The sequence below is a fragment of the Melozone crissalis genome, unplaced genomic scaffold (assembly GCF_028551555.1).
Source record: "Melozone crissalis strain CALT ecotype California unplaced genomic scaffold, PUWL_Pcris_2 ptg000061l_1, whole genome shotgun sequence".
NCBI classification, from domain to species: Eukaryota; Metazoa; Chordata; class Aves; order Passeriformes; family Passerellidae; genus Melozone; species Melozone crissalis.
In genome coordinates, this window is record NW_026535839.1 from 15,982,946 (window position 1) to 15,997,244 (window position 14,299).

The 14,299-nt window shown below is 40.9% G+C and overlaps 1 long non-coding RNA gene across 1 annotated transcript; it reads right to left on the reverse strand.

Moving 5' to 3' along the window:
* Nucleotides 1–6,782: 6,782 nt before the first annotated feature.
* On the reverse strand, nucleotides 6,783–12,243 carry LOC128944639 (uncharacterized). Its single transcript, XR_008483814.1, has 3 exons — nucleotides 12,170–12,243; nucleotides 10,269–10,409; nucleotides 6,783–7,417 (listed from the first exon to the last, which is right to left on the reverse strand). It is a non-coding gene; the product is annotated as an uncharacterized LOC128944639 (long non-coding RNA).
* Between the last annotated feature and the right edge of the window lie 2,056 nt (nucleotides 12,244–14,299).

Genomic DNA, 14,299 nt, shown 5'->3' on the forward strand with positions numbered 1-14,299 from the left:
CTTCGTCGGGGTCCTCACAGCATTGCTATAGTGGGGCACTGCCCAGGCTCCCCAGGCAATGGGCACAGCCCCAGGGCTGCCAGAGCTCCAGGGGCGTTTGGACAGTGCTCTCAGGCACAGAGAGAGAGCTGGACTTCTGTGATCCATCCCTGTGTGCCCCTTCCTCACTGACCCCTCTCTGCCCCTTCCAGCTCAGGGATCCCATGATGCAGGGTGTGATGCCACTTTCACATGTGTGAGATCTGCCCCTAAATGCCACACCAGAGTGTGGGTTATAAAATGTCTTACAATGTGTATGAAAACACAGGACTCAACTTTCCAGACATTACTTAACTTAGACATGTTATTACATTTTATTGCTAAGAAGCTTACTGTCTTTTCTTTTTTTTTTTATTGTCTATGAAATAACCACACTATCAGCCTGACAGTGATAAACATGTTGCTTTCTTGCTGCCAAGCTGAGAGTTCTGAGAGTCTGAATGTTATTACAGAGAATCAATATGTGTGGCCCCAGTTCTGATCTTCAGAACAGATAACTGTCAGAGCCTGCTTTTAATTTCCTTCCAAATATTAGGCTATTTTAGAGTGATCTTTGTGACAGATTACATTGCTGTAAACATTACTGGGTAAAATAAATGAGTCATTCTAAAACTTTACCATTCTTTGTTATTTTTTGTGATAATATCTAGAGTGACTGCCTTCAACTCTAAACTTTTATCCAGAAACATTGTGGACTTGCACAAATAACTTCAGCCTTAGCCAAGTGCAATTTCAGGGCCAAAATCAGCAAACTTTTCATTCTTAGCCAAGCAGGGAGGTTAGGAGCATTCTCTAAACTTTTTCAACAAGCAATGTCCTGGAGTTTCTCTAAAATTACTTTCTGGGTCCACAGAGGTGTGGGCTCCTCATCCGTGGGACGTTCAAGACGAGATTGAATGGGACTCTGAGTTACCTAGTCTGGTGTAAGGTGCCCCATGGTCCCTCCCAAAGCAAACCATTCTCTGATTTTTTTCTGGAAAAGCAACAGGGGGGACACAAGCAAGCCAGGAAGTTTCTGGAGTGCCCCAATGGAAACTCCCTGATACAGGGGATTGAGGAATCAAGGAGAGGAAGTTCTTTGCTGGACCTGATGCTTATAGACAAGAAAAACTGGTCAGCCTTGGATTTAGGGATCATGCAATGAAAGGAAGGATTTTGGGAGGAGGGAACTGGGCAGAAAGGAGCCTCTGAACCCCAGAGTGGCCTCCCAGGTTTCAGCAGAGTGAGCTTTGGCCTGCTCAGGAACTGCTGAAATAAGAACCATGTAGAAGATGGTTCTGGAGATTTCAAAGTTTTACCTTCTCCAAGCTCCAGAATGTCCAGAAAATCAGATGAGAGTGGCAGAAAGCCTGCATAGATGGTCAAATAGCTCCTGGCTCAACTCTAATATCAAGAATAAGCATACAGAAGGTGAAAGAAGGGATGAGTCCCCACAGGAACACAGAGAAGCTGTTCAATATTCAGGCAAGTGTAGGACAAGGAAGCCAAAGCTCAACTGGAGTTTAATGTAATAAAGGGTGGGAAAAGCAATGTGAGCTGGCAGCAGCAGGAAGATGAATAAACTGAGGGCCCATGTGGCAGTACCAGTGTGGGATCCTCTGGGTCTGGATTGAAGGCACTTGAGACAGTATTTCCTGTTCAGACTCAAGTGTTTATTATTTCTTATCAGTGAAACAGTCTCACTACTGTGAGTTCAGCAGCCTTTCATTAGAAGGCACAAAATTGCCAACAATCTCTTGGTACAAGGTTTTTTAAGTCCAAACTATCCAATTAAGAACTGACACCTGGATTATTTTCCCTTTTAACCCAATAAATGATCACACAGAGCCTACAATGCAGATTTTTCTGCCCAATTACAAAATGCCACCCAAAGCCGTGAAGAAGGAAGAAGCAGCATGAAGAAGAAACCCAGGACACCACCCTGTGCCCTCCACCTTGCTTCCATCCACAACATACTAAAAATCCCAAAACTTCAATTTCTCACCAAGTGATACACCTACACTGTTCTCTATAATCTATTTCACACTTTTGTGGATTCCAGTCTATCTTGAAGGGTAGGAAACTTTCTCCATGAATGAGGGTCAGAGTCAGTGCTGCCCTGGGGGTCAGGGCACCCCAGAGCAGACACAGAAATATTATTGGCGCTCTGGGTTTGCACAGGCCCACTGCTGAGTGACGTGAGGGAGATGGTGACAAAGATCAAGGTGCTAAGAAGGAGGTTTTACAGAACCAGAGCTCATGAGATTCACCTCAGTCCCTGGCAGGATGCAGAGCAAATAACCCTGTAAGCACTTTTGGGCCATATGAAGGGCAAGGAAGTGTTTGTGGTTGTACCCATGATTTTATGAATGGGAAATCATGTCTAATCAACCTGATGTCTTCCCACAATCACGACTAGATCACTGGATGGGGGAGGAACGGTGGAATTTGTTTACACTGATCTGAGAAAGGCTTTCAGTGCTCACTCCTGAAACATTCCTACAGACAAAGGGATGGATTACAGCCTAGATAAGGGGACAGGGAAGTGAACTGAGGAGGAGAGGAGAGGAGAGGAGAGGAGAGGAGAGGAGAGGAGAGGAGAGGAGAGGAGAGGAGAGGAGAGGAGAGGAGAGGAGAGGAGAGGAGAGGAGAGGAGAGGAGAGGAGAGGAGAGGAGAGTCAGGGGGGAATTAAAAATCAGTCAAATAGCTGGGAGGGCAGTAAAGATGGAGAAAAGCAGACAGGTTGTCCAACAGGACAATAGACAGGAATGGAAAAATACTAAATTCAGGTAAATTGAGGAAAAGGCTTTCCTGCTCTGATGATAGTTGACCACATGTCTGCATTCCTGGATTTATTCAAAATTCAATTGGTTGAGAACCTCAGCAATCTGCTCCTGCCCCCAGGATTTGGGGGGTGGAGGGAGTGGGTGTGATGCGGTGACAATCTTCACAGGGTCCATTCTATCCTCAATAATTCTTTGGCTCTGTGAAGGAAAAACAGTTCTTAATAAAGGTGCTTGACAGTGAGCTGCTGGGACAAAAAAAAACAAGACTGGAATCCAAGAAAGAATTCACCACATTTAGATAATATACAATTTATGCATTTTTAGGCAGAAGATGGGAATTCATGTTTTGCTGGAAATGGAGTATTATGCCTCTATGGTTAGTTGACCAAAAGATATTAGGAGTGGGCTGATACATGTAATTTGATGAAGCTGAATGAATTAAAATGTGGTCTACACTGTATCTTTTTAGTTCATGTATTAGATTTCAAAGTCAGCTCTTTCCTTTTGCAAGCTTTTCATGCTGTATATACCCTAATCATTAACTTTCTAATTTAACAGTGTGCAGTACAGTGTCAAATTGGTTTTATGTCCACAGCTTCCCTCTGTGATATGTTACCACTGTGAAAAATTCTGTCAGATTTGATAGGAATAATCTCCCATGTGTGAATCCCACTGAGTCAAACTCTCCTTAATTAAATCATAACAGTCCAGCTGGCCTGCTCCATCTCGCCTTAGTGGTGTCCTCTGTTACCCTTTCTGCTTTTTTTTTTTAATTCTTGTATTTTTCTTAGTACAAAAGACAGGTATTGCACATGAATCTTTCCAAACACGTCCTTGCTGCCAGAAGTGTGCTGAATGCATATGCTAATATTGCCCCATTTTTTGGTGCTTGCCTCAGGATGCTGCAAAAGAGGTTTTCTCCTTTTGCACAGTTGCTAATCTTCAAATGTTCTAATTTTTTTTCCCTTTATTATCTTCTTTTTGCCTTTCTTTTTAAGTACCAGATCTGGCAAGATTCCAGTTCCCTTCAGCAAGTTTTGTTTTCTAAAATAATACCAGCTGTTCCTGGGAAAAGTGGCTTGTTTTAATGACTCCATTTCTTCAGTCATTCCCATGGGTGCTCTTGTTTCTCACGTGGCGGAAATGCTGCTGCCAGTTTTGCTGATATCTTGATTATTTCTGAGCTGCCACAGGCCATGTGCTCCTTGTCAAAACCTTATGCAACCTGGTCAAAAACAAAGTTGTTCAGAACTATTATGGGCTTGCTGGTGATAAAAACAGGGTGAGCACATAAACATCATCTGCATTATGCTGATCATTTAATTACAGACACATATACAAGGCACAGCTACAAGGCAGAGATAAAATTTCATCATTTTTATTCATGCCTTTCCTTCTCTTTGTACAGCTGGATAAATTTAAGCCTAGAATCTTTATATAAAGTATGCTTATTTGTTTCAGTAATTTCAGCAATTCCTCTTAAATTTTAAGTGCTTCCCTCTACATTTTAAATTTTTCTAATATAATACGCAGCTGGAGGAAAGGTATTAGAAGGGAAATGATCAAGTGGGTCAAGAAGATTGATTGTTTTCTTCCATGGTTTCTATTTCGCTCCAGAATATTCACCAAAAAAATGCTATAATCGATTTTAGAATGTGCTTTTATATGGAGATAGTGTTTGGACTTGCAGGGATCAATATGTAAATAAACCCCAACAGCTCCTTAGCATTCAGTTTACATTTTCCTCTAAGTCTGTGCACATGCTTAGCTCTGTGCCCTGTGCCTCTGCTGCTTCTTGCTTCAGTCTTGGCACACTTTTGATTTTTGCAGACTTTTATCACACTTTCTCATCTTTTTCTCCCTAAGCTAAACATTTTAAACTCTCTTGCCTCACATTTAATTTCCTTCAAGACTTTCATCAGTTGATAATATTTCTTTGGTCTGGCTTAGTTTATGAACATGTTGCATTTGAGCTCTCCTGTGTGATGTGGCCACCCGGATATTAGAGAAACAGAGAGAATACAAATCAGCTGGAATTGCACGTGGATCTGGGAGCTGGAGTTAATTAAAAGTATAACAAAAGCTTCATGACTGCTGTTTAGAAAATAGGAAGCTTTCTGGAAAATCATTGTACCAGAGTACAGAGATGCAGGAGTGTATTTAGACTCCTTGTATTTTTAATTTAGAGTAGATGGTTTAAAGAAATACCCAAACAAAGCAGCAAGCAGTGATGTAAAAAATTGCCAAAGTGCACAAGTGACTTGCAGAGTGCATTGCCTTTTACCTCAGATTACACCAGCTAAAACCATGCTGGCAGCCCAGAGGAGATGCTGCTTTTCAGGATATTTCAGAGATAAGCAGGTCATATAATTATATTATATGATTATATTATGTAATGTTAATGCATTATTTCAGAGATAATAAAAAATGCTTCCCAAAATCAATATTTACAGAGCTGGCTCAATAACTAATTGCGTTGCCTTAACTAAAAATAACAATTATATTAATTTTAAATTACACTGAAAAATGGCTTAATAATCTGGATTTCCTTTGGACTAGAAAAAACAATAGTTATTTGCAGAAGTAGTTACATTATAGTAGAAGAATTTACCCAAAAATCACATCCTGGAGCTCATGCCTTATAGGCCCAGATAGGTACAAACACAGAATTTGGACAAACAGCTGAAATTCCAAGTAGTAACTACCAACATTTGAAGTGTATCTATCTTTAGTGAGATATTTCCCCCATTTTGAGTTTTCACATCTCAGAGTGCCTTTTAGCCCAATAAATGTGGCATCAAAAGCCTTATGCAAGGAAGTGTTTCCCGAGGGATCCTGGTTTTGCCTCACATTCTCCTTGTGAACCACTCTGGGGATTTCTCAAACAGGGTTTCTGCCTCAGACATTCTGTTTTCCAGCTTCATATCCAAAGCTCTGCTACCTTCCTTGCCTGCTCTTTAACACCTTCTGGACTACTTCAGCTGCAAATTTAATTAATTTAAGTTATTAGATTCTATCAGGCCGTGCTGGAACAGTGAAGCAGTCGCTGTGTTGTATTTTTGCCTTTTCAGAAACAGAAGAACTTTTACAGCAGAGGGTTTGGCAGATGGATTCTTCCAGGCTGTAAATGCAGGGTTAAAGGATCCCTTTTTTACTGGCTGAACACAGATCAAGCATGTTCCTAATATAAGCCAGGAGCATGCTTTCTCTCATCAGGAAACACCATTCCTGGTTAAAGTCAGACTCTGCACTGTCTGATGGGCAGGTGCCAGAGGAAGATATTATATAACACATCCCATCAATTTTCATCTCCTTAAAAATCATAATTTCAGAATACACAATGGCAGAGAAGCAAGGAGCTGGCCCCAGCCATGGCTGAGGCCAACATCTGGCACTGCAGATGCATCTTCATTAACACTTCAGTTCATATTTGTGATACTGAAAGGCAGAGCAGAACTGGCTCTGCAGATCTCAAAGGGGAAAATAAATAGCAGAAGCAATAGCTGAAGAAACAGCTATATTTATATCTATATTTCAGAAGATCATTGGAATTGTTAAGTTATATTTCCAAAATGACAGAATAAAAAGAAAACCACAGCAGCTTATTCTACTTAATACCCATGTGTGCAGTCCCTGGGGGGTTAACACAGAGATTCTGTCATTTGAGAGAATCCTGTGGGAAATGGATTCCCAGGAAGCAGCATCTGATGCTCACATATGTCTTGAGCAGAAGGAAAGGGACTTCTGTGTGTTTCCAAATGTATGAAATCTGAACTTTTATTAAACTTTGCTGTTCCTGTAACTTGTGAAAAAAATCTCCAGTTCTATGTCACTGCTAGGGGCACAAAGTGGAGTAAAAGCTGAACTTGATTTATGCTATTGCTTAAAAATGTATTTTTCTGGACATTCTGAGAGTTAATTAGTAGATTAGATTATTTTTGAAAGCTAGTAGTTATCTGGAATTTGGGAATAAATACAGAAGCCATATTTGACCTGGAGCACCTTAGATCCAAAGTTTATATTTCACAGATTCAGGATGTATTTTGTGATCATCTAACCTGCTCTATGCATATTCACATGCACTTCTCCCTCCAACAAGACCATGGCAGAATGTGAACCACTTTTAGAAAGACCCCACCTATTGATTTAAAGGGATCAAATGAGAGATGACACAGTATATGCCTTGCCATGTCCTTTGGGTGTTATAAGTTGTGATTCATTCCCTGTTTCCATTTCTTTAAACTGCTGGATAATAACAGGGGTGTGTCAGATGCCCTTGCTGGGTTAAAGAGGCATCTGACAGATTTCTGTTCATCAGACTCTGACCCAACCACCTGTAAGTTCCCAATGTTAAGCTGGAGACTGTAGTTCCTTAAGTCTCTGTCCTGTTCCAGACCAGTTTTTGCTCTGACTGCTCCTCTGCGAACCAGAGACAGTTTTGAAGGGCACACGTGGAAGCAGAGTCCCAACAGCTGCAAAGAAATGCTCATTTTCTCCTCAGTGCTCTTCTGTTATCATGTATTTTGTCATCCATCCCAGGGGTGTTCAGGAGGTTGCCTACAGAATTTTCCAGCCTGTCCAGAGCCAGGTCTCTGCACGTGATTCTTTGTTCCTGTAGGAAGAACACTGGGATTTATTGTATTAAAAATGCCTTGGTATGCAATGCCAAACATTTCAGAGCTCTGTGATCTGCTCACAGGCTTTCTTGATTATCACATCTCAATGTTTATGTAATCTGAAAACTTTCCAGGAACAAATGTATGGTTACACTATCATTATGTCTCTGTATCATTGTAAAATAAGATTATATGCATACAATAGAACCGTATTTATAGGGCATTACAAGTCTCATTGCAATTATTTGATGCATTCACATTAATTGCAGTGAGACTATTAGCTTGACACATTCAATTCGATTTAGTATGTGCCATTCTGATTTTTCATGATGCTCTTGTTTTTAAGTTTTTATCTGAATGTTAGAGGCACAAAGCCAGAAGTCTAAAAATCCAGAAGTCTGATTATATTATATCAACAATATAGTCTCCATTATGATTCCTATTTTTAATCTTGTCAGAGAAAGATATCAAATCTCTTTGGCATAATCTGCTTTCCATTAAGCTGCGCTCTCCTCATTAGGCTTGTGATGAGTTTAAGCTGTTGCCACGCAATGAGAGGAATATCTAAAACAAAGCAATAAATATGATAGAGTAGGAATTGGGGGTTGGCCTGTTTGCTTCTGCTTCCTGGTGGCTGAAACATTTCCTTCCCCTTGCTTGTGACATTTGCCTTTGTGTGCAAGTCCCACAGCTGTGTTTTGGAAATCACAGATTGGCCTGGATTTGAGGGGACCTTAAAGATCATCCAACCCTCTGCCCTGGACTGGGACACCTCCCACCAGAGCAGGTTGCTCAGAGTTCCACCCAGCCTGGCCTTAAACACTTTCAGGGATGGGGCATCCAGCTAGCAACACCTAAATAATAAATAAATAAACAGATAAATGGACCTGATCTGTTTGATTATTATTATTTGTCTACTGGCTGACAGTCTGTACCACACACAGCAGTAACTGGAACATCCACAGAGAACTGGAAGTTTTCTATGCAGAATCTGCTTCAGAAATGTGATTCTAATGATGCAATTGCATAATACTTGAACAGGGGATCTTCCAGCACTGGTAGAAAGGCAGGAGAAGAGCAATGGTAAATTTTTTGTGGATCTCTGAGTAGGGATCCATGACAAGAGCCAGGAAATCTCCAAGGCACTGGTAGGCCAAGAGCAGTAGAGGCAAAGTCAGGGTGATCTCAGCACTGACACAGCCACTCCTGAATAATTAAAAATTATAGATAAACATTCAAGGGAGCAGAAAGGGAAAGAACCCACAATATGAAGTGCTTTTCCTCTGAAGTATGCAGTCTTTGCCAGCATGGCTTTCTTATTATTCTCATGCATATTTTTCCAAAGTATGATGATCACTTTGGGCCCAACCACCAAAATATCATGTTTAAACTGACCTGCTTTTGTAACATTTTTAAATAATTGACTACTGTCTTAACTTTTCTACTCCTTCAGATAACACAAGTAACAAAAATGTTTATCTACTTTTTGTTTCTTATTGAGTCCTAAGAAACCAAAGGGTTCTAAGAATTTAGGAAATTTACACCTCATAAAAAAAAAAACCAGCCATTTCCAGTTTCTCTGAATGAGTATGGAATAAAAATCTTATCCATATTTATTTGTATATATTCTGCTGTGATTCAAGAATATGTAATTAGAGTATACAAGTACATATAGGGAAATTTGCAATGTTAATTAATAAAGCTTCAGAATAGACTTAGGAATTTGTTTCCATGGGCCAAAAACCCAGCACCTGCAGCCCTCTGAGATGTCCTCAGTGTCTCTCAACATTCCATTAACTGACAGGAGAATCCCTTTCCAAGAGATTTTACTATGTATGGTCTCACACATTTGTATTTCAGAGGCAAGTGCAAATGTCTGTCAGACAGGAAGGATTTCTTCTCATCTCTCCCTCCCTCTAATTTGATGTGAAACTTCAAATGATGCATGAATAGCTTTTGTTGGAGCAGTGCTTTGGCTTTTGAAAGAAATGCACTTGACCATTCTTAGTGAGTCTTTTTAATTTGGGTATTCAGGTGGATTGGTAGCTACACCAACTTGGGGGTTTCTTTTGTTAGGTACAGGGGGAGGGGCAGTCAGGGAGAGGTTTTCTGATTTTATCATTTGCTGTCAGCTCAGAAGAGTTTATTCCCAGGGGAAGCTTTAAGGGTTTTGTTGATTCACCTTTGAAAAAACAGTTTTGATGGTAACTTGCATTTCCTCCTTATTTGTCTTGAGGACCCATTGGCTGTTATCTACCTGGAATTGATAATGTGCTCTCTCTGCTGGACAAAATTTATTATATCTCTTATTCATCATCTTAATCCCATACAAAGCTCTCTGCAAAGCTTTAGAAGCTTTATAAATTCCCTGCAACACATGCAGGAGGCTGCATTACGTGATGCATCTTCCACTCAGGAATTCTTTAAGTGGATTGTGCTCACTGCTATCGACCTCTGGGGTGGGGTCATGGATCTCTGACACAAATTTGTGTCCAGCATCGAGGTGGCTGCTCCGGTGTGCCATACACAGCATGTGCACTGTGGTAATGTTAAACTAGATTTCAAATTACTGAGCTGACAACAGATGGATGGCTTCTGTGTAAGAGCAGAAAGCAGGAGTGTGTTTCAGAAGATGGTATCTCTTTCCTAAAATATTTATCTACTCTTAAAGGCAGTGTAAATCAGAAGCTGCTGAACAAAGGCTGTCAGTATTACTAGGTTTGTGTGATTATCTCTCAGAATTTCTTCTCTCATCAACTACAAACAAGCCTGTTTTTTAGTTGTTGGTGGTTTGAAATTAAATATGATTTTCAGTCGTATCACATTAGAGCTGTTGCCTTAACTCACCTCTTATTGTTGGTGCCAGGCCTCACTGCTTTTCTCCCTTGCAAGACCCTGTTTGGGTAATTCTTTGTGGAAGCTGTGTTTCCAGCCAGCTGTGTCTCACTGTTCCAAAGCTGCTGAGCATCTGAGCCATCACTCTGAATACTACATAAATGAAAACAGTATTAGCATATTTGCTTGTTTTGTTGCTGTTGCAGTTCACCTTTAGGCAAGACTGCTCCTAAGAAAATTTTTGCTGTGTCTGGTGATGCTGGACCTCAATTATCTGCGCAGTTCAACATCTGTCTTGATTTTCTGATGTTTTACTTGTGAACCACATGCATAAATAAGTAAAGATTATGTACAAGGCAGGAACACAGGTTTATTCTGTTCATCTTAAAGGTTTTGCCAAGTAGATTCTGTGACGCTTTTTTATGAGCATTTAGTAGGAAGTGGGAGTGACTTGGTTTAGCATTTTAATATAAATAACTCGTACTCCATCTAGTGAGCAACACTGTAGAGAACATTTGTCTGTTCCTGTCACTGCATTCAGTACCCCAGTTTTCCCCTCAGAATGGCAGATGTTTGTGGCAGAATGGCAGAGCTTTTTCCCCCATATGTTCCCAAGAATACTCACTTGAGTTTGTGATTAAAAAGTTCAATTTAAGGGATTTATTCACCCAGGCAGCCCATAGTAATTCTTAAGCTCTCTCAGAATCACCTATGACTTTGTACTAGATTTAGGGACTTTTTTGAGTATTGCTTTCTTTAGCTACCTTGATTAATACATAAAGAAATAGAATGAGGTAGAAGAAAGAAAAAAATGAGGAAGAAAAGAGACACTTACTCAGTTGTTAAGTGCCACTTCCTAATGAATGTAATGCATGTTTTGAGTGGAAGGCTGAGAATCACTCCAGTCCTGTGCTGAAGTTCCTGCCATCAGATATCCAGAGGTGATACCTTCTGTAGGTATTCCTTTAAGAAGAAGAAAAAGGAGACAAACTATTTTATTAAATCTCTAAGCTATAAATGGGAGATTTACAGTATTGTATGATATGCTTGCTTCTCAAAATATACTTTAAATCACTAAAACAGTCATGGACAAACCTGGGAATTTTACTTTAAGTCATGCGATGAGAAATATTTTATATACATGTATTCCTGACAACAGCCTCTCTGAAGAGGTGCCTCTGACCCCTTTCTTTGTCTTCTGTAAAGATTAAACAGAATTCAAGCATGTAGTGATGAATGTGGGCACAATTCTTTAAGCATGTTTTAAAAGGTACAAGTACTTTCTGCATTAGAGACTCTGGCTTGACAGGGAAGCAAGTTAGGAGATTATTTAGCTGCTGGTGTCTCCCACACCAATCCCAGATTCCCAGGGTTTAAGCTGGCTGCTGTCCTCACTTGCCCTGCAGCCCCAGTGCTGGGAGAAACCAGCACACTGCTCAATACTGCTGCAATTTCATTTCTGTTCAGTGGCAAGGACAGAAAGCGGCACTGGGGACCCCAAGGGATGAACTGAACCCTGGGGCTGCTCCATGACCTACATCCCCCCCCAAACCCCGCTCAGTCCAGTGTTCTGGATTCCCCCTCAATCTCACTGCTTCACCCATGACCTCACATCTCCCCCTTCCCCCCAGCCTCTTGCTCTGAGTTTGAGTGTGATCTGAAATGGTTCCCCTGGATGTTAGTGTGGGCTCCTTTCCCCGGGGCAGGAACAGAACCCAGATCCTGTGGACGAGGATGCCGCTGGGTGGATAACAGACGAATGGATGGGTAGGGAGAGAAATAAAAGGAGGAATGGACGGATAAATCGATAGGTAGATCTATAAATGAAGAAAATAGATGATAGATAGATAGATAGATAGATAGATAGATAGATAGATAGATAGATATAAACTGATGATAAACAATACAGAGACCTGCCTCTCCGGGGGATTGTCTCTTCCCAGCCGGCCCCGCGATGCTGCCGAGCCCGGCTGTTCCTGGTCCAGCCCCGCTGCTCCTCCCCGTGACTTGCATCTTTTCCGCTGGGTTTTTCCTTTGTGGCTGCTGCTATCTGGTGGGAGAATGTGCGAATTGCAGCCGCTGGATTCGACCCCGCCGCCTCTGCCGCTCCCAGGGCAAGAAGCGACTTGCTGCTGGTCAATAAACTGCATTTAAGTGATGCCAAGGAGCGTCCAAGTCTCATCTGGTCAAGCCTGACCAAAAAAAAAGTGGTAATAGTTTTATATATGACAGATATACAGGGACTACTGGCTGTTTTCTATTAGCCCTCCCCATCATTGATGCAAGCCAAGAGTTATAAAAATACTTTTTCCCCCCTCCCAAATGTATGAACATGGCAGTAGGAGTATCATGACATCAGGATTGTGTTTCACCTCTCCAGATATAAACTCCTTGGAAAATAAATTAGCTATCATGCACTTTCAGTGGTACCTGCTAAATGTGTTGGGTTTGTATCTGTTTACCTTATTTTTCACTAGGAACAGTTTATGCACCTGTCAAACCTGAAATTGGTTTTCAGTTTGTCTTTGCCAATGTGTCCCCTCCTTTAGAAAATGTGATACAGAGATGAGTACCTGTCTGTTGCCTAAACAGTGAATAAATTCTGGATTTCTGCCTACAGAATGGATGTTTTCTGTGAGCCTCTTTTTTTTTCCAATAAGTCTCTTTTCTTTCAGAGTATCTATATATTGTTGGTCAAAAGCCCTGAGCATGTCAAAGGATCATCCAAAAGAAAGATGGATATTCACTGCTCAGCTTTGTCAAAATACAAAAGTATTTTAAAATAAAATAAAAGACAACATACAAGTGCGATAACAAGAGTCTAAACTTCACTGCTTTGTGTGAACAAGGGCCCAGGTAGTTCAGTGGTCACTCTGTATTCTGGGGGATGGTTTAGCTGTGTCAGAGGCCCAAGGACCATCCTGTGATCCCAGACAGTGCCTGGTTTGCAGTTGCTGCTGGAATCATGTGGGAGAAAGTGATCTGCAGCTGAGGCCAAAGGAAGTTAAACTGAGGGCCCCAAAGCCCTTTGCTTTGCCAACTATCCTCCCAAAAAGGGAGATCTCCACTGTTTCAGTAAAACATAAACCAGATTTCCCTTATGCTGGGGTTACACAGCTCTTACCACTCAGCTGGATGTGGTTTAGAAAAAGTGTTGGCCACTTATTTAACAGCTGAACTGGTCCCAGTGCCTTCAGAAGCTCTAGACATGAATTGAGGGGTGAGGCCCTTGGTGTTGGTGCATCTGTGTTCACCCATGCCAGGAGCAAACACCATCACTCCTTGATCTCTTGCTGATAGTATAGGGATAAAATGTTTCTAAAATCATGGAATATTCAGGGGAGTCAGAAAGGAAGGGTAGGCCTGGTAGACCCTGGGAAAATGTTAAGGTAGGCCCTGGGAAAATGTTAGACTGCACTTGTATAATAATTTGATGACTATGATAAACATTATGATTGTTAGATGCGATGATTATTTGGTAATTTGATATAATTATTGTCTAATTGTAACAAGAATCATGAGAAATGATGTTTGGGGGGGGTTGATGGAAATTACAAGAATCCATCTTGGATGAAATCAATGTAATAAAATAGAACAATATAAGTTTAATAATTAATATGTAGTTATATATTGATAAAGGTATAAAAACATGTTCATCCCAAACCCATGTTGGAGTCAGATTTGGGTCTGTGCCCCTGACACCCAGACCTCTTCAACAAAAGCACTGCATAGAATCATTCTGTGATTGTATGTTCCCGAATGCTAACATTGTGGGAATTAGTAAAAGTAAGAAGCTTTTCAGAAAACTGGGAAAGCAGGCCTTGGAAACAGAAAGAACAGAAAATTTAGAGCTAGCTGCAGCTGCAAAACCTGAGAGCAGAAAAAGTTACAATGGTACAGCAAGCAAGGGCATTGAACTATAGCTTGAGTCTTAGGCTTGGCTAAGATGAACTTTAAGACTGCAGAAAAATATGCTTAGCAAGGTAGTAGAAGGTTTAAAGCTTAATACTGGAGTCTTGTGTATTGTTAATAGAAAGAAGATA